This window comes from Oncorhynchus mykiss, chromosome 10 (assembly GCF_057628025.1).
Source record: "Oncorhynchus mykiss isolate SJ-2025 chromosome 10, ASM5762802v1, whole genome shotgun sequence".
NCBI lineage: Eukaryota > Metazoa > Chordata > Actinopteri > Salmoniformes > Salmonidae > Oncorhynchus > Oncorhynchus mykiss.
In genome coordinates, this window is record NC_143031.1 from 25,953,790 (window position 1) to 25,981,689 (window position 27,900).

At 41.8% G+C, this 27,900-nt stretch overlaps 1 pseudogene across 1 annotated transcript in view; it reads left to right on the forward strand.

Moving 5' to 3' along the window:
- The window catches only part of LOC110534872 (putative ATP-dependent RNA helicase DDX10), a 110,530-nt pseudogene that overhangs the window by 79,588 nt on the left and 3,042 nt on the right, over window positions 1-27,900 (forward strand). Inside the window, exon 17 of the transcript XR_016484021.1 lies at window positions 15,710-15,843. The product of XR_016484021.1 is annotated as a putative ATP-dependent RNA helicase DDX10 (transcript). The remainder of the gene's footprint in view (window positions 1-15,709; window positions 15,844-27,900) is intronic.

The window sequence follows — 27,900 nt, forward strand, 5'->3', positions numbered from 1 at the left end:
CTCATGAAGCTGGTTGAGAGAATGCCAGGAGTTCGCAAAGCTGTCATCAATGCAAAGGGTGGCTACTTTGAAGAATCTCAAATATGAAATATATTTTGATTTCACTTTTTTTTTGGTTACTACATGATTCCATATGTGTTATTTCATGTCTTCACTAAAGTAGTACAAATAAATAAAATCCCTTGAATGGATAAGTGTCCAAACTTGAAGTGTGTGTGTGTGTGTGTGTGTGTGTGTAGATAGATAAATGTGTATATAGATAGATACAGTTGAAGTCTGAAGTTTACATACATTTAGGTTGGAGTCATTAAAACTCGTTTTTCAACCACTCCACAAATTTCTTGTTCACAAACTATAGTTTTGGCAAGTCAGTTTGGACATCTACTTTGTGCATGACACAAGTAATTTTTCCAACAATTGTTTACAGACAGATTATTTCACTTATAATTCACTGTATCACAATTTCAGTGGGTCAGAAGTTTGCATACACTAAGTTGACTGTGCCTTTAAACAGCTTAGGAAATTCCAGAAAATGATCTCATGGCTTTAGAAGCTTCTGATAGGCTAATTTACATAATTTGAGTCAATTGGAGGTGTACCTGTGGATGTATTTCAAGGCCTACCTTCAAACTCAGTGCCTCTTTGCTTGACGACATGGGAAAATCCAAAGAAATCAGCCAAGACCTCAGAAAATAAAATGTAGACGTCCACAAGACTGGTTCATCCTTGGGAGCAATTTCCAAACGCCTGAAGGTACCACGGTCATCTGTACAAACAATAGTACGCAAGTATAAACACCATGAGACCATGCAGCCGTCATACCGCCCAGGAAGGAGACCCGTTCTGTCTCATAGAGATTTATTTCTTATTTTATTTCACCTTTATTTAACCAGGTAGTCAAGTTGAGAACAAGTTCTCATTTACAATTGCGACCTGACCAAGATAAAGCAAAGCAGTTCGACACATACAGCGACACAGAGTTACACATAGAGTAAAACAAACATACAGTCAATAATACAGTATAAACAAGTCTATATACAATGTGAGCAAATGAGGTGAGAGAAGGGAGGTAAAGGCAAAAAAAGGCCATGGTGGCGAAGTAAATACAATATAGCAAGTAAAACACTGGAATGGTAGATTTGCAGTGGAAGAATGTACAAAGTAGAAATAAAAATAATGGGGTGCAAAGGAGCAAAATAAATCAAATAAATACAGTAGGGAAAGAGGTAGTTGTTTGGGCTAAATTATAGGTGGGCTATGTACAGGTGCAGTAATCTGTGAGCTGCTCTGACAGCTGGTGCTTAAAGCTAGGAGATACGTGTTTCCAGTTTCATAGATTTTTTTAGTTCGTTCCAGTCATTGGCAGCAGAGAACTGGAAGGAGAGGCAACCAAAGAAAGAATTGGTTTTGGGGGTGACCAGAGAGATATACCTGCTGGAGAGCGTGCTACAGGTGGGTGATGCTATGGTGACCAGCGAGCTAAGGGGGGATTTTACCTAGCAGGGTCTTGTAGATGACATGGAGCCAGTGGGTTTGGCGACGAGTATGAAGCGAGGGCCAGCCAACGAGAGCATACAGGTCGCAATGGTGGATAGTATATGGGGCTTTGGTGACAAAACGGATGGCACTGTGATAGACTGCATCCAATTTGTTGAGTAGGGTATTGGAGGCTATTTTGTAAATGACATCGCCGGAGTCGAGGATTGGTAGGATGGTCAGTTTTACAAGGGTATGTTTGGCAGCATGAGTGAAGTATGCTTTGTTGCGAAATAGGAAGCCAATTCTAGATTTAACTTTGGATTGGAGATGTTTGATGTGGGTCTGGCCAGTCTAGCCAGACACCTAGGTATTTGTAGTTGTCAGAGCCCTCCAGAGTAGTGATGTTGGACAGGCGGGCAGGTGCAGGCAGCGATCGGTTAAAGAGCATGCATTTAGTTTTACTTGTATTTAAGAGCAATTGGAGGCAACGGAAGGAGAGTTGTATGGCATTGAAGCTTGCCTGGAGGGTTGTTAACACAGTGTCCAAAGAAGAGCCAGAAGTATACAGAATGGTGTTGTCTGCGTAGAGGTGGATCAGAGACTCACCAGCAGCAAGAGCGACAGCATTGATGTATACAGAGAAGAGAGTCGGTCCAAGAATTGAACCCTGTGGCACCCCCATAGAGACTGCCAGAGGTCAGGACAGCAGACCCTCCGATTTGACACACTGAACTCTATCAGAGAAGTAGTTGGTGAACCAGGCGAGGCAATCATTTGAGAAACCAAGGCTGTCAAGTCTGTCGATGAGGATGTGGTGATTGACAGAGTTGAAAGCCTTGGCCAGATCAATTATTACGGCTGCACAGTAATGTTTCTTATCTATGGCGGTTAAGATATCGTTTAGGACCTTGAGCGTGGCTGAGGTGCACCCATGACCAGCTCTGAAACCAGATTGCATAGCGGAGAAGGTATGGTGAGATTCGAAATGGTCAGTAATCTGTTTGTTGACTTGGCTTTTGAAGACCTTAGAAAGGCAGGGTAGGATAGATATAGGTCTGTAGCAGTTTGGGTCCTTTGAAGAGGGGGATGACCGCAGCTGCTTTCCGATCTTTGGGAATCTCAGACGACACGAAAGAGAGGTTGAACAGGCTAGTAATAGGGGTGGCAACAATTTCGGCAGATAATTTTAGAAAGAAAGGGTCCAGATTGTCTAGCCCGGCTGATTTGTAGTGGTCCAGATTTTGCAGCTCTTTCAGAACATCAGCTGACTGGATTTGGGAGAAGGAGAAATGGGGAGGCTTGGGCGAGTTGCTGTGGGGGGTGCAGTGCTGTTGACCGGGGTAGGGGTAGCCAGGTGGAAAGCATGGCCAGCCGTAGAAAAATGCTTATTGAAATGTTTCCTATCTTCAGTGCAGTGGGCAGCTGGGAGGAGGTGTTCTTATTCTCCCTGGACTTGTGGGTGGGGTTATATCCTTCCTGTTTGGCCCTGTCCGGGGGTGTCCTCGGAGTGGGCCACAGTGTCTCCTGACCCCTCCTGTCTCAGCCTCCAGTATTTATGCTGCAGTAGTTTATGTGTCGGGGGGCTAGGGTCAGTTTGTTATATCTGGAGTACTTCTCCTGTCCTATTCGGTGTCCTGTGTGAATCTAAGTGTGCGTTCTCTAATTCTCTCCTTCTCTCTTTCTCTCTCTCGGAGGACCTGAGCCCTAGGACCATGCCCCAGGACTACCTGACATGATGACTCCTTGCTGTCCCCAGTCCACCTGGCTGTGCTGCTGCTCCAGTTTCAACTGTTCTGCCTTATTATTATTCGACCATGCTGATCATTTATGAACATTTGAACATCTTGGCCATGTTCTGTTATAATCTCCACCCGGCACAGCCAGAAGAGGACTGGCCATCCCACATATGCTCTCTCTAATTCTCTCTTTCTTTCTCTCTCTCGGAGGACCTGAGCCCTAGGACCATGCCCCAGGAATACCTGACATGATGACTCCTTGCTGTCCCCAGTCCACCTGACTGTGCTGCTGCTCCAGTTTAAACTATTCTGCCTTATTATTATTCGACCATGCTGGTCATTTATGAACATTTGAACATCTTGACCATGTTTTGTTATAATCTCCACCCGGCACAGCCAGAAGAGGACTGGCCACCCCACATAGCCTGGTTCCTCTCTAGGTTTCTTCCTAGGTTTTGGCCTTTCTAGGGAGTTTTTCCTAGCCACCGTGCTTCTTCACCTGCATTGCTTGCTGTTTGGGGTTTTAGGCTGGGTTTCTGTACAGCACTTTGAGATATCAGCTGATGTACGAAGGGCTATATAAAATAAATTTGATTGATTGACTTTACAGTGTCCCAGAACTTTTTTTTGAGTTAGTGTTTCAGGAAGCAAATTTCTGCTTGAAAAAGCTAGCCTTGGCTTTTCTAACTGCCTGTGTATAATGGTTTCTAGCTTCCCTGAAAAGCTGCATATCACAGGGGCTGTTCGATGCTAATGCAGAACGCCACAGCATGTTTTAGTGTTGGTTAAGGGCAGTCAGGTCTGAGGAGAACCAAGGGCCATATATCTGTTCCTGGTTCTAAATTTCTTGAATGGAGCATGCTTATTTAAGATGGTTAGGAAGGCATTTAAAAAAAATAACCAGGCATCCTCTACTGACGGGATGAGATCAATATCCTTCCAGGATACCCCGGCCAGGTCGATTAGAAAGGCCAAGCTCGCTGAAGTGTTTCAGGGAGCGTTTGACAGTGATGAGTGGAGGTCGTTTCACCGCTGACCCATTACGGATGCAGGCAATGAGGCAGTGATCGCTGAGATCTTGGTTGAAGACAGCAGAGGTATTTAGAGGGCAAGTTGGTTAGGATGATATCTATGAGGGTGCCCGTGTTTACGGCTTTGGGGAGGTACCTGGTAGGTTCATTGATAATTTGTGTGAGATTTTTAAAAGTAGAAGTTCAAATTGTTTGGGTACAGAACAAACTTAGGGAGGAGGCTTCTAATGTTAACATGCATGAAACCAAGGCTATTTCGGTTGCAGAAGTCATCAAAAATAGGAGTGGAGCTAGGCACTGCAGGGCCTGGATTCACATCTACATCACCAGAGCAAAAGAGGAGTAGGAGGATAAGGGTACGGATAAAAGCAATGAGAATTGGTCGTCTGAACGTCTGGAACAGAGAGTAAAAGGAGGTTTCTTGGGGCGATAAAATAGCTTCAAGGTATAATGTACAGACAAAGGTATGGTAGGATGTGAATACAGTGGAGGTAAACCTAGGTATTGAGTGATGATGAGAGAGAGATTGTCTCTAGAAACATCATTGAAACCAGGAGATGTCATCGCATGTGTGGGTGGTGGAACTAATAGGTTGGATAACGTATAGTGAGCAGGACTAGAGGCTCTACAGTGAAATAAGCCAATAAACACTAACCAGAACAGCAATGGACAAGGCATATTGACATTAAGGAGAGGCATGCTTAGTCGAGTGATCAAAAGGGTCCGGTGAGTGGAGAGGTTGGTTGGGGTCACGACGATTCAGACAGCTAGCCTGGCCATCGGTAGCAGGCTAGCATAGGATAGAGGTCTGTTTTTAGCCACCTCGTGCGTTTCCGTCAGTAGGATTAGTGGGGTTCCGTGTGGTAGAGGGGATCAATCCAATTCGCATTTTTTTTTAAATATATAGTTATAGAGGCCCAAGAAAAAAGAAGAAAAAACATTGTCCGATAGGTCTATTCAGATAGCAGCCGATAAGACAGCTAACGATTAGCGGACCGCAGATGGGCGTTCAGGTAACGTCGCAACGGAGGAGCCAGTTGGATAACTACCTCGGGCAGATAACGCCGACACATTGGTGCGGCTGGTTTCCGGGTTGGATGCTCGCTGTGTTAAGAAGCAGTGCGGCTTGGTTGGGTTGTGTATCGGAGGACGCATGACTTTCAACCTTTGTCTCTCCCAAGCCCGTACGGGAGTTGTAGCGATGAGACAAGATAGCAGCTACTAAAAAAACAATTGGATACCACGAAATTGGGGAGAAAAAGGGGTAAAAAAAAATAATAATAATAAAAACGGGCCCGGATAGGTGATTTTAGCCCAGGAGTGACTGATGGAACTCTTCAGCTGGCTAGCTCCGGAATAATTGATGTTTGCTCCGGAATCGACGTAAGCTGATAGTCACACGGATAGCAGCTAGCTAGTTGCGAGATCCAGGTATAAATGTCCAGAGCTTGCGGTTGAAATCCGGGGACATGGAGAGAAAAATAGGTCCAGTATGCTCCGAGCCGCGCCGTACAAAACTGGCGATTAGATTTTCGAGCTAAAGGATAGCTGATGACCACAAACCGTGGTTAGCTGAATACTAGCCAGTAAAGAAGCTAACTAGCTTCTGGCTATCTTCTGATTAGCTTCTGGTTAGCTTCAGGCTAGCTTCTGGCTAGCTTCTGGTTAGCTTCTATGGAGGATTACAGATTTGAGGTAAATGAAACTTTCTTAAAAAATATATATAAATTGGTGAGGCGGGTTGCAGGAGAGTGTTTTGAAGATGAATTTATGTAAAAAGGAATGCAAAGAAAGTTGTGTGTGTGTATATATATATATATATATATATATATATATATATATATATATATATATATATATGGGACAAGATGAGGACAAAAGACGTCTAACTGCTATGCCATCTTGGTGACTGATGAACGTACTGTGGTGCGAAAAGTGCAAATCAATCGCAGAACAACAGCAAAGAACCTTGTGAAGATACTGGAGGAAACAAATATAAAAGTATCTATATCCACAGTAAAACGAGTCCTATATCGACATAACCTGAAAGGCCGTGCAGCAAGGAAGAATACACTGCTCCAAAACAGCGATGAAAAAGCCAGACTATGGTTTGCAACTGTACATGGGGACAAAGATCGTACTTTTTTGAGAAATGTCCTCTGGTCTGATGAAACAAAAATAGAACTGTTTGGCCATAATGACCATCGTTATGTTTGGAGGAAAAAGGGGGAGGCTTGCAAGCCGAAGAACACCATCCCAACCGTGAAGCACGGGGGTGGCAGCATCATGTTGTGGGGGTGCTTTACTGCAGGAGGGACTGGTGTACTTCATAAAATAGATGGCATCATGAGGTAGGAAAATTGTCTATATATTGAAGCAACATCTCAAGACATCAGTCGGGAAGTTAAAGCTTGGTCGCAAATGGGTCTTCCAAATGGACAATGACCCCAAGCATACTTCCAAAGTTGTGGCAAAATAGCTTAAGGACAAGAAAGTCAAGGTACTGGAGTGGCCATCACAAAGCCCTGACCTCAATCCTATAGAACATTTGTGGGAAGAACTGAAAAGGCGTGTACGAGAAAGGAGGCCTACAAACATGACTCAGTTGCACCAGGTCTGGTAGGAGGAATGGGCCAAAATTCACCCAACTTATTGTGGGAAGCTTGTGGAAGGCTACCTGAAACATTTGACCCAGGTTAACAATTTAATGGCAATGCTACCAAATACTAATTGGGTGTATGTCAACTTCTGACCCACTGGGAATGTGATGAAAGAAATAAAAGCTGAAAAAATCATTCTCTCTACTATTATTCTGACATTTCACATTCTTAAAATAAAGTGGTGATCGTCACTGACCTAAAACATGGAATTCTTTACTAGGATTAAATGTCAGGAATTGTGACAATCTGAGTTTAAATGTATTTGGCTAAGGTGTATGTAAACTTCCGACTTCACCTGTGTATATTTGTGCCCATCTCAGTGAACTAATCCATTGTGGAGGCCTGAACTAAAAGACAATTTATGCTTGATTCGAAAATGTGGTCCACGGCTCCAAATTTTGTAACTGCTGAGTGCTCTGTATAGCTCCTCATTGACTTGATTGTTTGACGTTCGGTGGGGGCGCTACATCCTGTTTAAACACAAACTCACTTCCTTGACAACAGCTCTGCACTGCTCTGCAAAGCGCAAGAAGTATGAATGCCCTGACTTCTGCTGAGGCCATATCACCTTAAATGCTGCATGGCCAATGCAGATGTCAGATTGACCATGCGCCTAGATGCACAATGCAATGCTCTCTCCAGAATGCACGCTCTCCTGCCGATTTGTGTACATTCATTGTTTCATAAATTAATTGTGTGAATTGTTTGATTGTTAGTGTATATCAATTCCACATTACATATATCACCAGTAGTACATTTATCGCTAATTCCTATAACTTCTAATCTGCAATGTTTTTTACTTTGGTTATGGTAATTTATTTTAATGAATTCAATATTCATATTCCTGTCTTCCTGTTCTCATTGTTGGAGTGGACAAGTTTGCAGAGTGCACAACCTATGCTACACTTGTGAGAAACAAGTTTTGGTTTATTTAATTCCATTTACGATTTCTGTCAATTTAGTCATTGTCTTTTGTTTGGAGCGCTCCTGTCAATGTTGAGTAAGGACTCGCATGCATAGAAGTTTGTCTATAGGCTGCCTGGCCTGCGCACAAATGTAGGCATATTAATGTTCCCATTTGGGGATCTGATAGTAGTTCTGATTGGTTTAACGCACCAACACTAATGACTTGTGGAGCTTCTCAAAGTAATGTTTTATTCACCACAAACAAAGTCTGTTTTTACATCCATTGAGAATTATAATAGTTCCTCAATTTAATTGAAAATCTTTCCAGCTCTCTCCCTTTGGATAACCATTCAGCCTGAAAAGAAAAATGTCAGGCTCTGATCCAGTGGAAACGTCATAAAATAGGCTTCTTATCAGTGCTTGACTTGGACTAAAATAGGTTCCGGTACTAATTTTGGGTGCTGGTACTGTTAATATTTAGGTGCAGGAGCTCCACAATACTTTTGAGCTAATATTCTATAAGAGGAACAGGAGCTAAAGCAGTAGCAAATTTGAGGTGCCGGTACTCAGCTCAAGTTACTTTTTAGGTTTATCATTTCCATTTAGATTTGGATAGAATTTTGATTAACCACATGACAATGATTTTGAGATATATTCTAAATTAAATGAAATTGTTTTAGGAAAATGTGCATATAAAAACCATTACTGGCACGCAGATCAGTAGGCATTCCACCTGAGAAAGGTTGCCGACTCCTCCTGTAGCCTTTTCGCAGAATCTGCGAAAACCAGCAGGAGCGGGAGGAGAATAGTTGGGTCAGGTTTTTTTTTCTTTCGGTTATCTAGATCTCTGGTGCCCTCTTGAGGCATCAAACATAAGCTTAACGCATCAGATAAGCTCAATGCATATAGTTGATTTTACTAAAACACCTAGTGTGTGTGTGTATATATATGGAAAAATGCATGTAAAAAAATAATAATAATTTGGGCAATCGATTGGTTGAAAGAACAGACAACTTTCGGTCAACCAATATTTTCTGGCGTCGGGGACAGTCCTAGTTTTGTTATTTGAGTTCTAGCTGGGTTCCAGTAGTTGGGCTCTAGCTTAGTGACCATAACCGTGGTGGTTGGCTAGGCTAATAACTAGTTGGCTAACGTTAGCTGGTTGACTAGCTTGCTGGAAAGAAGTAGAAGGTGCTCAACCAATGTGAGTAGAGGTGGATACTAAAAATGTGTAGACATCATTGGACAGGAAGAGGCTCAATGCTCACTCACTATTAAAAATGCACAGTTTTATTAAACAAGTTTAAAAGATTGACGCTTCGGCCTTCAATGGCCTTCAGAATAATCACAAAAAGAATATACAAGTTAATATAGGGCATGGGGAAGACAATTATGGAGAACTCTCTTCAGCTGGTGGTGCTAATGAGAGACATTGTGGTAAACCATAAAGGTTGGTACTCAGGGTGTGTCGTGGTCAATGTCGCCACCTAGTGATGGAGTACAGAAGTGAAACCTGTAAACAACAATTAGAAAACTGGACAGGCTTTTTTTTACAACTACAGTAGGTGTAATCTACATACAACCACTACCATACAATACATGTTGAATATGCTGGGTATTGAAAAATAAATTACAGAGCTAAGCAAAACTAGGGATAGCTTCCTAGCAAAGATAACTGCAAAAGGCTAACATTCTTTGATAACTGTTTAGAAGGCGTTATGTGTTTCCAAAACTTTGATTAACTTTAATGTAGTTGTAAGCTACTGTAGGTGTTGATAGCAACTGGCTGACTTGTAGTGCTAACGTAACGTTAGCAGACTGGTAGGGCTAGAGTTAGCAGACTGGTAGGGCTAGAGTTAGCAGGCTAGTAGGGCTAACGTTAGCAGGCTAGTTGGCTAGCAACCTTGCAAGTTGATTTGTAACAATACATTCGTAAGTATTTGCTTTCAAATTGGCTGGAAATTAAATTGAAACCAATAGACATGGGTGCAAGTAATTTGTTTTAATTAAAAGTTATTTCCGTTGGAGTTTTCATGTCTAAGGAACAGGCTGGCTTGCCGGGTTCTACATATTACATTACATTCTAAACTGGCACCAGGCATGGATTCTGCGCGTGCGTGCGTACACTGTCAGACATTTTCAACAATCGTGACATCCCAGGGGGTGCCTCTGAAGATGTGTGTGTGTTAAAGTAGCAGACACAGTAAAGGCTTGTACAAGAAGGCTGAGTGCACACACTTTCACACAAACACTTGGGAAATAAACATTGCATGATGTTGAATGTCAGCTTTTTACTTTGACCTTAACCAGTTAAATGTAATCTACATAGTTTCCTGAAGTAATTATTTATCATGAGGTTCATAAACAATAGCTAGTAATATTATGTATTTCCTATTCAACAAAACTGTATAAGGCTTGAAATGACTGGTTTCTAAATAATGTATAATCAAATTATAAAATTACTATGATTTCACCTTATAACTGTAAAATACGTATTTGTGGCTTTAGTGTTGTAAAAAATTTGCATATTTTCTAATGGTCTCTCTCGTTCAAACATCTGCCACCTCTATACACAATACCACAAAGCGAAAACAGGTTTTTAGAAATGTTTGCGAATGTATTAAAAATAGATACGTTATTTACATACAGTTGAAGTCGGAAGTTTACAAACACCTTAGCCAAATACATTTAAACTCAGTTTTTCACAATTCCTGACATTTAATCCTTGTAAAAATTCCCTGTCTTAGGTCAGTTAGGATCACCACTTTATTTTAAAATGTGAAATGTCAGAATAATAGTAGAGTGATTTATTTCAGCTTTTATTTCTTTCATCACATTCGCATTGGGTCAGACGTTTACATACACTCAATTAGTATTTGTTAGCCTTTAAAATTGTTTAACTTGGGTCAAATGTTTCGGGTAGCCTTCCACAAGCTTTCCACAATAAGTTGGGTGAATTTTGGCCCATTTCTCCTGACAGAGCTGGTGTAACTGAGTCAGGTTTGTAGGCCTCCTTGCTCGCACACACTTTTTGCGACCAAGCTTTAACTTCCTGACTGATGTCTTGAGATGTTGCTTCAATATATCCACATAATTTCCCTCCTCATGATGCCATCTATTTTGTGAAGTACACCATCCCCTCCTGCAGCAAAGCACCCCCACAACATGATGCTGCCATCCCCGTGCTTCCCAGTTGGGATGGTGTTCTTTGGCTTGCAAGTCTCCCCCTTTTCCTCCAAACATAACAATGGTCATTATGGCCAGTTCTATTTTTGTTTCATCAGACCAGAGGACATTTCTCCAAAAGTACGATCTTTGTCCCCATGTGCAGTTGCAAACTGTGGTCTGGCTTTTTTTTATGGCAGGTTCGGAACAGTGGATTCTTCCTTGCTGAGTGGCCTTTCAGGTTATGTCGATATAGGACTCGTTTTACTGTGGATATAGATACTTTTGTACCTGTTTCCTCCAGCATCTTCACAAGGTCCTTTGCTGTTGTTCTGCTATTGAGTTGCACTTTCGCACCAAAGTACATTCATCTCTAGGAGACAGAACGCGTCTCCTTCCTGAGCGGTATGACGGCTGCGTGGTCCCATGGTGTTTATACTTGCGTACTATTGTTTGTTCAGATGAACGTTGTACCTTCAGACATTTGAAAATTGCTCCCACGGATGAACCAGACTTGTGGAGGTCTACAATATTTTTTCTGAGGTCTTGGCTGATTTCTTTTGATTTTCCCATGTTGTCAAGCAAAGAGGCACTGAGTTTGAAGGTAGGCATTGAAATGCATCCACAGGTAAACCTCCAATTGACTCAAATTATGTAAATTAGCCTATCAGAAGCTTCTAAAGCCATGAGATCATTTTCTGGAATTTTCCAAACTGTTTAAAGGCACAGTCAACATAATGTATGCTAACTGACCGACTGGATTTGTGATCCAGTGAATTATAAGTGAAATACTCCGTCTGTAAACAACAACAAAAAATTACTTGTGTCATGCACAAAGCAGATGTCCTAACTGACTTGCCAAAACTATAGTTTGTTAACAATACATTTTTGAAGTGGTTGAAAACGATTTTTAATGGCTCCAAGCTAATTGTATGTAAACCTCCGACTTCAACTGTAAGTATTCAGGCCCTTTGCTTTGAGACTCAAAATTGAGTTCAGGTGCATCCTGTTTCCATTGATCATCCTGGATTGGAGTCCACCTGTGTTAAATTCTATTTATTGGACATGATTTAGGAAGGCGCACACCTGTCTATATAAGGTCCCACAGTTGACAGTGCATGTCAGAGCGAATACCAAGCCATGAGGTCGAAGGAATTGTCAGAGAGCTCCGTGACAGGATTGTGTCGAGGCACAGATCTGGGGACGGGTTCCAAAAAATGTCTGCAGCATTAAAGGTCCCCAAGAACACGGTTGCCTCCTCCATTCTTAAATGGAAGACGTTTGGAACCACCGAGACTCTTCCTAGAGCTTTCCGCCCGGCCAAACTGAGCAATCGGGGGGAAAAGGGGCCTTGGTCAGGGAGGTGACCAAGAACCCAATGGTCACGCTGACAGAGCTCCAATTCCTCTGTGGAGATGGTTGTCCTTCTGGAAGGTTCTCCCATCTCTGCAGCACTCCACCAATCAGGCCTTTATGGTAGAGTGGCCAGACGGAAGCCACTCCTCAGTAAAAGGCACATGACAGTCAGCTTGGAGGCACATAAAGGACTCTCAGACCATGAGAAACAAGATTCTCTGTTCTGATGAAACCAAGATTGATCTCTTTGGCCTGAATGCCAAGTGTCACGTCTGGAGGAAACCTGGAAACATCCCTACGGTGAAGCATGGTGGTGGCAGCATCATGCTGTGGGAATGTTTTGCAGGGACTGGGAGACTAGTCAGGATCTAGAGAAAGATGAATGGAGCAAGTACAGAGAGAGATCCTTGATGAAAACCTGCTCCAGAGCATTCAGGACCTCAGACTGGAACGAAGGTTCACCTTCCAACAGGACAATGACCCTAAGCACACAGCCAAGTTAATGCAGGAGTGGCTTCAGGACAAGTCTCTAAAAGTCCTTGAGTGGACCAAACCAAAGCCCGGTCTTGAACCCGATCGAGCATCTCTGGAGAGACCTGAAAGTAGCTGTGCAGCAACGTTCCCCATCCAACCTGACAGAGATTGAAAGGATCTGTAGAATGTGAGAAACTCCCCAAAAACAGGTGTGCCAAGTTTGTAGCGTCATACCCAAGACGACTCGAGGCTGTAACCGCTGCCAAAGGTGCTTCAACAAAGTACTGAGTGAATGGTCTGAATACTTATGGAAATGTGATATTTCATTGTTTAGACATTTTTGCAAATTTATTAAACTGTTTGTGCTTTGCCATTATGGGGTATTGTGTGTAGATTGATGAGGGAGGGGAAAACAATTTAATCAACTTTAGAATAAGGCTGTAGCGTAACAAAATGTGGACAACATCAAGAGGTCTGAAAACTTTCCAAATGCACTCTATAATATTATATATCCTGTTTTCATCCATATGCATGGCATGCCATATACTGTCAAATGTTAACACATTTCCAACTAAAGATGCTCTGAGTATTTCATTGAACATATTGTCTGTTATTTTCCACACAGTATCTGTAATATGCCTAAAAGGGTTTTCAGTTTCTAAGGAAACACTGGCTCCTCGCTCAGCTAAATAAGGCATTCTTGTTATGATGAGTCCAGAAGTCTCCCTAGCGGGGGCTGAGATTGCACTGTGGCTGTATTGAACATCTGAGACTATACTGAAGATAATGATATGAAACCACGCACAGGCCTGCTTGGTGGTGTGGCGTTATGCTGCCAGTTCATCAGTAGATTTAGTTTATGATACTGTCAGCTTTGATTTTTTTGAATTACTTATCTATTGAGCAAAGTGAATGAAACGATGCATGTTTGCTGTTAATCGGTATATTATGATCAGGTTAGGAAAAAAATACAGTACTCACCTGATTTCAAGAACTAGTGTTGGGACACAGTGGTACTGTGTGAGTCTCATTGAGTTCTCCCTGCTCTCTGTCAGGGGTTGGATTTCTTTCAGTCTCCCTGTCGTCAGCATGAGGCAGGGCCAACTCTTGTTTTTATTCAGTTCACATGGACAGGACTGTTCTTACCGCAAGTCTCTGTCAGCAGAATTTCAAATGAATCGCACGAAGCCAGGTTTCCAGACAGGATTGGTTTACAGCACATACAGACAGTGAATCTGTCTCCCTGCACAGCAAGACTTGCAGCGGGAAACAGCAGCTAATTCTAACCTATTCTAATATTAGATAAAGCAAAGATTAGATTTCCTGCCTAGATTCAAGAATTACTACAATAAAGTACCCGCCTCTTCCATTACCTCCCCCATTTTGCCGTCTCTGGGTAGAAAATGGGTATAGGAGTCGATAGGATATAGGAGTAGATAGTAGAGCAAGGAAGCTAAAATGAAAATTATCGACACCAATCAGTTATCACAGGCAGTTTGATATCATTCATAACGATAAGTAGCCTATACTAGAGAAATGTGACGTTTTTAAATGAAATAAGTAATAAAGAACAGGTGTCCTTAAAGTTTTGTACATTGTGTATAACCACCAGAACGTAGGAAAATCCATAATGCAGGTTCTGTTTGGAAAGCTACAGCAATGCACTCCAGCATGACCCTCTGCTCATGACCCTCTGTTTTCTGCGGTTGCCTCTGGAGTGACGCCGTTTACCCGATTTGAAGTAACAGTCATGATACCTTTTGACTTTTTTCATTTTCAAACATTCTGTGGGTCGGTCTCATTCTCACATCAGACGGTTTGAGAAAGTCCATGGTTTTCTGGAAGCCATTAAGTCTGACTTGTCCGTGTGGGGCGAATAAGGCTCGTTGAACACTGAGATTAGAGACATGGACTCAGATATGTGGAACAAACAGCACCCTCTCATTATAATTGTCCATAGAGAAATCTACCACAACCGTGTTTGTCCCAGATTCTTTCATAAGATGGGGGCTCTGGGTGTCTGAGAACCCAAGCTCATTAACAAGTGCGTTCCACTGGGCAGTTTCATCCATTTTAAGTAGATCAATTATTTCTCTCTCTGTACCTCCTCTCTCATTCCCTGCTTGCATTAAAGAGCACACAGTAAAACTCCCTAGAACTTCCACTTGTTTTATTTGTAGCTTTTATTGTCCTCCATTTATGCATATAGCTTACATTGTGTGAGGGAGATCCACAGGTTATTAGTGACACACACACGACCAGAGTTGTTTTGTGCCCCCGATTTGGTCTTTACGATGCTCACATTACTAGGGTTACCTTTCTGCCGGTCTCTGTAAACCTCAATATCGAGCTGCGTTTATCTTTCTCCATCTTCTTTTAACCTACTCCTGCACCAGGCAGTTGGAGTATTTTCTTATCTTCTACTGTTTTATATCCCTCTGGCTATTATTTCTGTCCGCCCTGCAGTATTGCTACTTGCCAGCTTCAGACTTAATATTATTGCTGAGTTCATATAGGGGTGTGATTTTAGTGTGGTTTGGCAAGCTTTCACCTTGTGAAAGATAGCTTCCAGTAATTGGGTACACTGACATCGGTACCCATACATTACCCTGTATGGGGAATTTGTTTCTCCTCCTTGCCATGTTAATTCATCTATTCATTGATTGCATTGCCAATGCCAAGTGAAGCTGTTGACATTGCACGTGACTTGTGATTTTCCCACTCACCATTTACATCAGTACCTTTTTGATGTGTAAATGATTCGCTCAGTAAGAGCTTTTTCAAGACATCTGGCACAACATTCATCGGGTTTCATATAGTCTTAGCACAATTGGTTGATTTTCTTATTGAATCCAACACCTGAAGTATTTGAAGTAACTGTATTTTGTCCTGTTTGTCCCAGGAGCAGAAATCTGAAGAGGAGGTGGTAGCGTACCTGGACGGTGCCGATGGAGAGGAGTTTGACCCCAGCACGCTTCCCGACCCGGACAAACTATGCTCTTTCCTCTGCTCTGAGGAAGATGATGACCAGAGCAGGTAAAAACTATAGGCTACTGTACCAGCTAGTTTTTCCTGAAACTGAATGTATGATAGACTAAAAGCTCCTGCCCGAGCATTTAAAATCACTTGACAATGCAGCCGTACCAATAAGGATTTTGTGACTAGTAGATCTGAAAGAACAGGCATCAATTCGACCAAGCCTAGATGTTTGGCTATCACTGTTACATGTCCAATCCTTTAAAAACTACCAGACAGAATCGAGAAGTCATGGGCTTGTGATCCAGCAATGGTCTGACATTTCTCAAGAAATCCATATTGGAAAACAATGAGCTGCTCAGCATTATTGGACCAGCAGTCTGTTGTAGCGAGGGTTGTTTCCTTCGAGCATTCCTAGATTCATTAGATTTGCAATGTTGTATCTCTGCTCGTCTGCCTAGGGTTATTGGGATTTGGGGTGTAATTGACTCTGGAGCAGAACTATACCATTTCCAGGAGGGAGGACTCCCTTGTAGCCCGCTGGCCGAGGCATTGATCGCTGGGCGTGCGGCAGCTAGGCTATAAAGTGTGTAATTAGAGACAGATTAAAAGTGGCAGCCGAGGGTGAAGGGCAACGCAGCCGCTCGCTACAGGGCAATGCACCAAGGATTTAAAGGCAGAGCGGCAGGCAGTACGAGGCTTCTGGTTTTCTGCTCCACGTCTTCCTCTCTTTTCTCAGTGTCTTAGGTGTCTATTCCGGTGTATTGTCTTTGTGCTCTCGCTCTCTGACTTGATTCTACTTACCTTTCTCCGGCCCTTTTCCGTTCGCTTCCTCACATACACTTCCTTCTCTCTCTCTCTCTCTCCCCTGTGTGTGGAGGAGCAGGTGATGTTCATTCCATCTCCTCCTCCTCCTCCGTAAGCCCACTAGTCCATAGGGCTGGGGGCGAGAACAGATTTATGCTCCCCTGGCGTTCACTGCATGACTACGCTTGCCCGTTACCACGGAGATCTACCACTAGCCTGCCTGCCTCTCTCACCGGGATGCTGGTTTGTAACCAAGGAGGGGGTTCTCAGAACACCACCACTTATTTATCACCCTCACATTGACACCCCCCTCCTCTCTCTCCCCCTCCCTCTGCCTCTTTCCTCCAGTGTATATTAACACCACCTCCTAGTGCCTTCCCCTGGCAGATTTCCCCCCTGTGCAGAGTACCCCCCTGTGCTGCTAGTTTATGGCCTGACCATTGTTACAGCGCACCAAGGATGTACTGTATCCATTCCATATCCCTGCTCAGTCCATCCATGCCTGTATTGGCCTATTCTGACTCACTCCACTGATCATATCCTGTGGTGATGATGAATGACAGTGTAATTGGCAGTCTCCCTGGCTGACGTAATCACTGAGTCATTTGATCGTGATCTCCAGGGCAACAGCCGGTGACATGAGTAGCAGCACCGTCAAGTATTTGGATGGATGAATGTCCCCAGGACAGCTCTAAGGCCAATTGGCTGTACCTGGATATAGACGATCATTAGCATGCTACTCGCTAACCATAGGGGTGCAATTGATTGATGCTCAGCCTTTAGCAGACCATATTACCCTCGTTTCTGACACTGTTAACTATGTATCACCACCACCAAAATCAGAATCACTTTATTCGCCAAGTATAAAAATCAACTGTACTAGTTTCAGACTCTGGTCTTGTCCGGTCTTGATTACAGTCTGGTAATATGGTAAAGTGCAGAAAAGAAAGACCTATCAAAGCTGCAGCTAGCTCAAAACAGAGCAGCACATCTAGCTCTTAACTGCACATACAGAACTAACATCAACAATCGACACATCGACAACAGCCACCCTCGAAGCAGCGTTACCCATGCAGAGCAAGGGGAATAACTGCTCCAAGTCTCAGAGCGAGTGACGTGTGAAACGCTATTAGCGAGCACCCCGCTAACTAGCTAGCCATTTCACATCGGTTACACCAGCCATTAGGCTGATAGGCTTGAAGTCATTAACAGCGCTGTGCTTGCGAAGGGCTGCTGGCAAAACGCACGAAAGTGCTGTTTGAATGAATGCTTATGAATGCTTACGTGCCTGCTGCTGCCTACCACCGCTCAGTCAGACTGCTCTATCAAATCATAGACTTAATTATAACATAATAACACACAGAAATACGAGCCTTTGGTCATTAATATGATCGAATCCGGAAACTATCATTTAAAAAACAAAACGTTTATTATTTCAGTGAAATACGGAACCGTTCAGTATTTTATCTAACGGGTGGCATCCCTAAGTCTAAATATTCTTGTTACATTGCACAACCTTCAATGTTATGTCATAATTACGTAAAATTCTGGCAAATTAGTTCGCAATGAGCCAGGCTGACCAAACTGTTGCATATACACTGACTCTGCGTGCAATGAACGCAAGAGAAGTGACAATTTCACCTGGTTAATATTGCCTGCTAACCTGGATCTCTTTTAGCTATATGCAGGTTTAAAAATATATACTAAGAGCGTTGGACTAGTTAACTATAAGGTTACAAGCTGACATGGTGAAAATGTGTCATTCTGCCCCTGAACAAGGCAGTTAACCCACCGTTCCTAGGCTGTCATTGAAAATAAGAATGTGTTCTTAACTGACTTGCCTAGTTTAATAAAGGTATACAAAATAAAATACAACTTTTTTTAAAGAATTGGCAAAATCGGCGCCCAAAAATACCGATTTCCGATTGTTATGACAACTTGAAATCAGCCCTAATTAATCGGCCATTCCGATTAATCGGTCGACCTCTAATACGTATGCTATGATGCTGGGAAAGTTGTCTCGAGCACCTACAGCGCTGGTCATAAAAAAAAGCTAGCTAGGTCATGGATGCAAACAATGTTCTTCCCCAAAAACATAGCAAAATGACATATGTTTCAGTAGCTATAGTTAGCTAGCTAACTATATAGCTTGGTGTCATCATCTAAAATAACCCTAATTTATAAAACAGTTCTTATTTGATTAATGGTGGTCGGACCCATCTATGAGAAGCTAGCCACAATATGGATTAGCCACAATCATTCACTTGCCTTCAGAATTAAAGTATGTCATTGACAGTGAAGCAAATGAATACAAATAGTATAATTATTCCATAATTGAATATATCATGCTAAACAAGGTTGGAATGTTATATAAAATCAACAAAAGACAATAATTTGTTAATTTGACAAAAATCTGTTGAAATCACACTGGATGTATTATACTTTAGAATTCTATTTCACTGTACAGCCTTACCTATGACTTGTGGATCAATGACATGGGGTATCAGTCTACTCAGTGACACCCAGATAACATTAGCATTGTAGCTCTTATTTTGTGGGACTGTGAATTGAGCCACATTTATTGTCAACCTATGTGTATTGAACTCTATTCCCGAGGAAAAACAATACTGCGTGGATGTTTTGGAGTCTGATAACTCTGAGGATGACTTTGAGGAAAAAATATCTTAGGTATTGAGTCGACTGATACCCCATTTCATTGATCCCCAATCTTTAGGTAAAGCTGTACAGTGAAATATGAATGTCAATACACACAACAGGCTGACTGGGGAGGTGATTTCACACACTGTCACAGTCCCGCGATAAGCTCTACAACGCTAATATTTGCGTAAACTCTTCACAGTTGTGTTCTGTGGGTGTCATTGATACCCCCAATTCATTGCTTCACATTATCTAGTCGAAATATGGCATGATTCCACCAATTGTAACCTTCTGCATCACTTTCAGAGGTACTTTTATTTTGAAGGCAAAACGCAAATTCCACTATTGTGCCTAATCCTTATTGTGGCTAGCTTCACAACATAACCCGGTCCGCTTGAGCCTCACTAGCCAGATGAAGCTAGCTGGCTGCTTATAACGTTAGCTTTGGGCAATAGGGTTAAGTAGCTGGCTCGCTATTTATTTTAATGAACTGAAGTTCAATTTCAATAGGTGAACCACAAGTGGCTACCTAGCTAATACCTACTCACGAGGATTCCTAAACAGTTGATTGTCAAGGGCAATGAATTCCATTCTCTTGGCTTTAACCTTTCTGATCTCCCCATCCCGGATCCGGGATCGTGAATACAGACTCAAGCTCATTACCATAACGCAACGTTAACTATTCATGAAAATCGCAAATGAAATGAAATGAATATGCTAGCTCTCAAGCTTAGCCTTTTGTTAACAACACTGTCATCTCAGATTTTCAAAATATGCTTCTCAACCATTGCAAAACAAGCATTTGTGTAACAGTATTGATGGCTAACGTAGCATTTAGCATTAGCATTCAGCTGGCAACATTTACACAAAAAAACAGAAAAGCATTCAAATAAAATAATTTACCTTTGAAGAACTTCAGATGTTTTCAATGAGGAGACTCTCAGATAGCAAATGTTCAGTTTTTCCTGAAAGATTATTTGTTTAGGACAAATCTCTCCGTTTTCTGCGTCACGTTTAGCTATGAAAAAACCCCTGTATCCAGGATTGTGTAAATCTATCAGCAAGCTCATTAGCATAACACAACGTTAACTATTCATGAAAATCGCAAATGAAATGAAATAAATATGCCATCTCTCAAGCTTAGCCTTTTGTAAACAACACTGTCATCTCAGATTTTCAAAATATGCTTCTCAACCATAGGAAAACAATCATTTGTGTAAAAGTAGCTAGCTAGCGTTAGCATTTAGCGTTAGCATTAGCGTTAGCATCCAGCACGCAACATTTCAACAAAAACATAAAAGCCTTCAAATAAAATCATTTACCTTTGAAGAACTTCTGATGTTTTCAATGAGGATACTCTCAGTTAGATAGCAGATGCTCAGTTTTTCCAAAAAGATTCTTTGTGTATTAGAAATAGCTCCGTTTTATACATCACATTTGGCTACCAAAAAAAATCCGAAAATTCAGTCCTCAAAACGCGAACTTTTTTCCAAATTAACTCCATAATATCGACTGAAAACATGGCAAACGTTGTTTAGAATCAATCATCAAGGTGTTTTTCACATATCTCTTCATTGATACATCGTTCTTGGACACATGGTTTCTCCCCTATATCAAATGGAAAAGTACGAGCAGCTGGCAATTGCGCACCGAATTCCACGCAGGACACCAGGCGGACACTTGGAAAATGTAGTCTCTTATGGTCAATCTTCCAATGATATGCCTACAAATACGTCACAATGCTGCTAAGACCTTGGGCGAACGACAGAAAGTGTAGGCTCATTCCTTGCGCAATCACAGCCATATAAGGAGACAATGGAAAACAGAGCTTCAGAAATTCTGCTAATTCCTGGTTGATGCATCATCTTGGTTTCGCCTGTAGAATGAGTTCTGGGGCACTTACAGACAAAATCTTTGCAGATTCTGAAACTTCAGAGTGTTTTCTTTCCAAAACTGTCATATATATATAGATATATGCATAGTCGAGCATCTTTTCGTGACAAAATATCGCGCTTAAAACGGAAACGTTTTTTATCCAAAAATGAAATAGCGCCCCTAGAGATCTAACAGGTTAATGGATTTCACCTTTTGAGTTGTCTCGCTGAAATGTTCTTACTCTTTCAAATGACTGCTCGACTTGTTGACTGCTCGATCCACACAGCAGACATTGTGGGCTAGGTTAGGAATGCTGTGTTGCACAACACTTTACGTGGCATCATTGCGTCATGTACCTACCTTTATATAGGTATGCACGTCAGCTTTGACATCGGTATTAAACTAGACATCGGGCCGTTACCCATGTTGGCATTTTTAGCTAATATCGGCCGATTCCAGTATGTTCACCGATATATCGTGCATCCCTAATTCCAACAGTTCACCCAAGTGTTTTGCTCTAAATCACATGTCAAATCGCAATTGCAACATTTGGTTAAAAATAAGGCCTAGATTGTTTCCTCATATCGTGCAGCCCTACGTGACAGTGTGGAAATGCCCAAATGAGTGCAGGTAATGCAGAAATGTATAAAATTGATCAATTTTTGGTTGAATTGAACACTGTGGCGAAGGACCCATTAAAATCACTGAGAATGTATGTGTTGCCACCCTAGGGTCACTCATTACTCATAAAGCACATTTAGAACTTGTATTATTAAAAAACAAAATACCATCATATCGTCCAGTTTTTTAGTTTTTTTTAATACTGTCATGGGTTTTGGCCTAAAATCTCCTGGCACTAGATGGAGTCTGATGCCGTGTATCCTAACATGGTTTCCATGGCCTTTGTTAGTAAAACAGCCCCACAACATTACAGATCCACCACCATACTTCACAGTGGGGATTAGGTTATTTTCTGCATGACCATGGCTCTTTTTATGCCAAACTCACCTCTGGTGTTTTTTGCTAAAAAAGCTCTATTTTGTCTCATCAGACTGTCCAACCTGGTTCCAATCAAAGTTCAAAGACATTTAACAAACTCCAGCCGCTTACGTTTGTGGTTTGGTGACAGCAGAGGCTTTCTTCAGGCAACCCTTCCAAATAACTTTTTGGCATGGAGGTGGTGTTATTGTAGTTTTGGAGACGAAATGTAACCAACTATTGCAATTCTCCAACTGTGATTCTTGGCGATGTATTTTTCCACTTGAACCATCCCTCTCACTGTGCGTGGGGGCGAAATACACTTGTGTCCTCTTCCAGGCAGGTTCATCACTACTTCAGTTGTTTTACATGTCTTATTGCACTAATAGTGGAGATGGGTATTTTCAGGCGTGTAGCTATCTTTTTAAAGCCATTACCTGATTGGGAAGGCTAACAACCTTTTGTCTTATTTCATTTGTGTGTGCTCAGTCATCCATCAACATGGTAAAGGACAAAGGGAGTGTCACCTCATATTTATACCCTAGTGAAACAGGAAGTCATGGCTGACGACTTAAAAACTTCTTAGGAATCGGCATCCCGTCAACGGGACAGTTAATGTGTCTTGCTTGTGTCACCATCGCAGATTTTAGAGAAACAACAAATGTCGGTACATTGTCTTATATCGGCTGAAAGCTTAAATTCTTGTTAATATAACTGCACTGTACAATTTACAGTAGCTATTACTGCAAAAAAGGCCATGCAATTGTTTTTTCATTTTTTTCATTTTTTCACCTTTATTTAACCAGGTAGGCAAGTTGAGAACAAGTTCTCATTTACAATTGCGACCTGTTTGAGGTGAGCTCCTAACAAAACACTTTTTTCACCGCATTAGGCTTGATAAATTTACCTCTGAAGGTAAAATGTGTACTTACATTCTGAAATCTTGCTCTGATTTATCATCCAAAGGGTCCCAGAGATAACATGAAGTGTTGTTTTGTTAGATCAAATGCTTTTTCATGTCCTAAAAACGTCCATATAGCATGCACGATCGGTTTTGTATTTCCACTCGTTCAATTAGCAAAGAATGTAATCTGTGAAAATCTAACCCTAAACATTGTTTCAACCAGTCAAATCACGTTAGTATGTATTCCTCAGAGATCCTAGAATGTAACGAGACTTCACTATATCATTAGGGGTGTAGTATATCCTATAGGACACCATATTTGTTCAGAGAGCGACACCTTCATGGCACCCCGATGACACGGACGGTTTTCACTTGAACGACTTTGTCAAATAAGCACCAATTGGGGTCAAACGAAGCTAGCTAGATAGCCAATGAGCTGGGCTTTACGGGAGTATCCGGAAAGCTTTTATCTGTCGGAAAATGTAGCTACTAACCTTGTACGACAGCATGGCTTTTCCTTTTGGACAAGAATTATAAGAATATTCAGAGTTATGAAAACTGGTTGTTTTGCAAATGTTGAACTTATGGCTACTAATACTGGAAAAGCTCAATCAAAGTCCAAGTATACAGATTTGAAGATATTCTTGCAGAAAAAATGTAGTATGAATGCAAATGTCTCCTTCACGATTTCCCAAATGTACCTGGGTGACTTCACACTAAATGTCATGTAGATCGCTCATTTAAAAAAAGGGGGCTGATTGCACTCTTTTTCAAAAATGTGGGCGTATGTGGCATTGTATTGTAACAACTGCTCATTTTAGTGCCATTTTATTGACCCCAGCACAAGGTGGACCTGTGTAATTATCATGCTGTTTAATCAGCTTCTTGATATGCCACACTTGTCAGGTGGATGGATCGTGGCAAATGAGAAATGCTCATTAACAGGGATGTGAACAAACTTGTGCTCAAAATTGGAGAGAAATAAGCTTTTTGCGCTTGTGGAACATTTCTGGGATCTATTATTGCAACCCAACACTTTACATGTAGCGTTTATATTTTTGTTAAGTATAATTATTTCTTGATGACCATTTCTTTCTTAAATGTTTTAACTCAAAGGTTAGATTCATATGATATTTTGAGTGTAAGATATAGCTGATAAACAGCAATGAACAGGATCAATAATTCAGGAGGCCACCGTAGTATTTTAGATTTGTGTGTCTGTGTATCTGTGTTTTGTTACTTGTCTTTTTTTTGTGTGGACCCCACGAAGAATAGCTGCTGCTTTGGCAAAAGCTACTGGGGATCCGAATAAACCAACTAATACACATACCCGGAATTTGACTTGGTGAATAGTTGCTGCCATCAATAGACAATGTACAAATAGAATACAGAAACATAATCAACATACGGAATATACAATATAAATACAGAAAACATAAAACTCTGGAGTATAAGCTGATAAGCTGTGAGGATATAAGGTGAGGCGAGTTACTTTTAACAGTAACCTTGCCAACAACAAACATATAGACAAGTGAATTCTCTTGACAGTCTTTCTGCTAACAAGACAGAGGAGTAATTTCACCCAAAGTAAAAAGGAAGGGGAAAACCAGTGGTGCATTTGTCTTGCTTTGCTGTTTGTTAGTGCTGACAGGGTGGTTCTCTCTAACCTTAGCCCATGGTGAACACAACCTGAGCCCAAATTAAAAACGTAGTTTGTAGAAAATCTGTTTGGTGCAGATAGTAAGAACATTAGATGTTGGGGAATCGTCCCACCGATTCTGAATAAATTACGTTTGCAACACAACTTAAGCCATGACTGACGTGAGGGCCATAACATATGAAACATTCCCTCTTATCAGTTGTTAACCCCATCTCAGTCTATACATTATATACCACCATATACAGTTCTGTGTGCATCCACTGGAGAAAAGCCTTAAATGATTCAACAGACTTAAGCCTTGTTCACACTGCGAGACAAATCTGTTTTGGAGTACTGACAGTCCAAACAGCAAGTTACAAGTGACCAAATCATATTTGTGTGTGTTCAGACAGCAGTCATTTGTTGACATGGTTCTGCTAGTTGTCATAGTAATAATGACGGGTGAGTGCACAATGGTGTAGGCTGATTGGTGGTGGTGTGCTCGTGCTTCCCATCACTCAGAAGTGTATGTAGCAAACAAAGGTGACGACAACGCCTGCATGAACATTTCTCAATGTTCAAAATCATAGTGGGTTTTTTTTAAGCCTCAAAGGATATGATTATCCAAATTTCAAAACAGGTCATTTTTGGCTAGCCAAGGCAGTCAACTGGCTAGCCAAGGCAGTCAACTAGCTAGCCAAGGCAGTCAACTAGCTAGCCAAGGCAGTCAACTAGCTAGCCAAGGCAGTCAACTATCTAGCCAAGGCAGTCAACTAGCTAGCCAAGGCAGTCAACTATCTAGCCAAGGCAGTCAACTATCTAGCCAAGGCAGTCAACTATCTAGCCAAGGCAGTCAGCTAGCTAGCCAAGGCAGTCAGCTAGCTAGCCAAGGCAGTCAGCTAGCTAGCCAAGGCAGTCAGCTAGCTAGCCAAGGCAGTCAGCTAGCTAGCCAAGGCAGTCAGCTAGCTAGCCAAGGCAGTCAGCTAGCTAGCCAAGGCAGTCAACTAGCTAGCCAAGGCAGTCAACTAGCTAGCCAAGGCAGTCAGCAAGCTAGCCAAGGCAGTCAGCTAGCTAGCCTAGGCAGTGAACTAGCTAGCTGGGTAGCTGTTTAGCTTTCTAGCACATGTTCACATGAACAATGAACACAATTACATTTTATGGATGGCAATTTGAATGCACAGAGATACCGTGATGAGATCCTAAGGCCCATTATTGTGCCATTCATTCGCCGCCATCACCTCATGTTCCAGCATGATAACCTAGCCCCATGTCGCAAGGATCTGTACACAATTCCTGGAAGCTGAAAATGTTACAGGTCTTCCATGGCCTGCATACTCATTAGACATATCACCCATTGATCATATTTGGGATGCTCTGGATCGACGTGTACAATGGTGTGTTCCGGTTCCCGACATTATCCAGGAACTAAGCACAGTCATTGAAGAAGAGCTGGACAACATTCCACAGGCCACAATCAACACCCTGATCAACTCAATGCAAAGGAGATGTCTCGCTGCATGAGGCAAATGGTGGTCACACCAAATAGTGACTGGTTTTCTGATCCATGCCCCTATTTGTTTTTTTTAAGGTATCTATGACTAACAGATGTACAGTGCCTTGCGAAAGTATTCGGCCCCCTTGAACTTTGCGACCTTTTGCCACATTTCAGGCTTCAAACATAAAGATATAAAACTGTAATTTTTTGTGAAGAATCAACAACAAGTGGGACACAATCATGAAGTGGAATGACATTTATTGGATATTTCAAACTTTTTTAACAAATCAAAAACTGAAAAATTGGGCGTGCAAAATGATTCAGCCCCTTTACTTTCAGTGCAGCAAACTCGCTCCAGAAGTTCAGTGAGGATCTCTGAATGATCCAATGTTGACCTAAATGACTAATGATGATAAATACAATCCACCTGTGTGTAATCAAGTCTCCGTATAAATGCACCTGCACTGTGATAGTCTCAGAGGTCCGTTAAAAGCGCAGAGAGCATCATAAAGAACAAGGAACACACCAGGCAGGTCCGAGATACTGTTGTGAAGAAGTTTAAAGCCGGATTTGGATACAAAAAGATTTCCCAAGCTTTAAACATCCCAAGGAGCACTGTGCAAGCGATAATATTGAAATGGAAGGAGTATCAGACCACTGCAAATCTACCAAGACCTGGCCGTCCCTCTAAACTTTCAGCTCATACAAGGAGAAGACTGATCAGAGATGCAGCCAAGAGGCCCATGATCACTCTGGATGAACTGCAGAGATCTACAGCTGAGGCGGGAGACTCTGTCCATAGGACAACAATCAGTCGTATATTGCACAAATCTGGCCTTTATGGAAGAGTGGCAAGAAGAAAGCCATTTCTTAAAGATATCCATAAAAAGTGTCATTTAAAGTTTGCCACAAGCCACCTGGGAGACACACCAAACATGTGGAAGAAGGTGCTCTGGTCAGATGAAACCAAAATTGAACTTTTTGGCAACAATGCAAAACGTTATGTTTGGCGTAAAAGCAACACAGCTGAACACACCATCCCCACTGTCAAACATGGTGGTGGCAGCATCATGGTTTGGGCCTGCTTTTCTTCAGCAGGGACAGGGAAGATGGTTAAAATTGATGGGAAGATGGATGGAGCCAAATACAGGACCATTCTGGAAGAAAACCTGATGGAGTCTGCAAAAGACCTGAGACTGGGACGGAGATTTGTCTTCCAACAAGACAATGATCCAAAACATAAAGCAACATCTACAATGGAATGGTTCAAAAATAAACATATCCAAGTGTTAGAATGGCCAAGTCCAAGTCCAGACCTGAATCCAATCGAGAATCTGTGGAAAGAACTGAAAACTGCTGTTCACAAATGCTCTCCATCCAACCTCACTGAGCTCGAGCTGTTTTGCAAGGAGGAATGGGAAAACATTTCAGTCTCTCGATGTGCAAAACTGATAGAGACATACCCCAAGCGACTTACAGCTGTAATCGCAGCAAAAGGTGGCGCTACAAAGTATTAACTTAAGGGGGCTGAATAATTTTGCACGCCCAATTTTTCAGTTTTTGATTTGTTAAAAAAGTTTGAAATATCCAATAAATGTCGTTCCACTTCATGATTGTGTCCCACTTGTTGTTGATTCTTCACAAAAAAATACAGTTTTATATCTTTATGTTTGAAGCCTGAAATGTGGCAAAAGGTCGTAAAGTTCAAGGGGGCCGAATACTTTCGCAAGGCACTGTATATCTGTTTTCCCAGTCATGTAA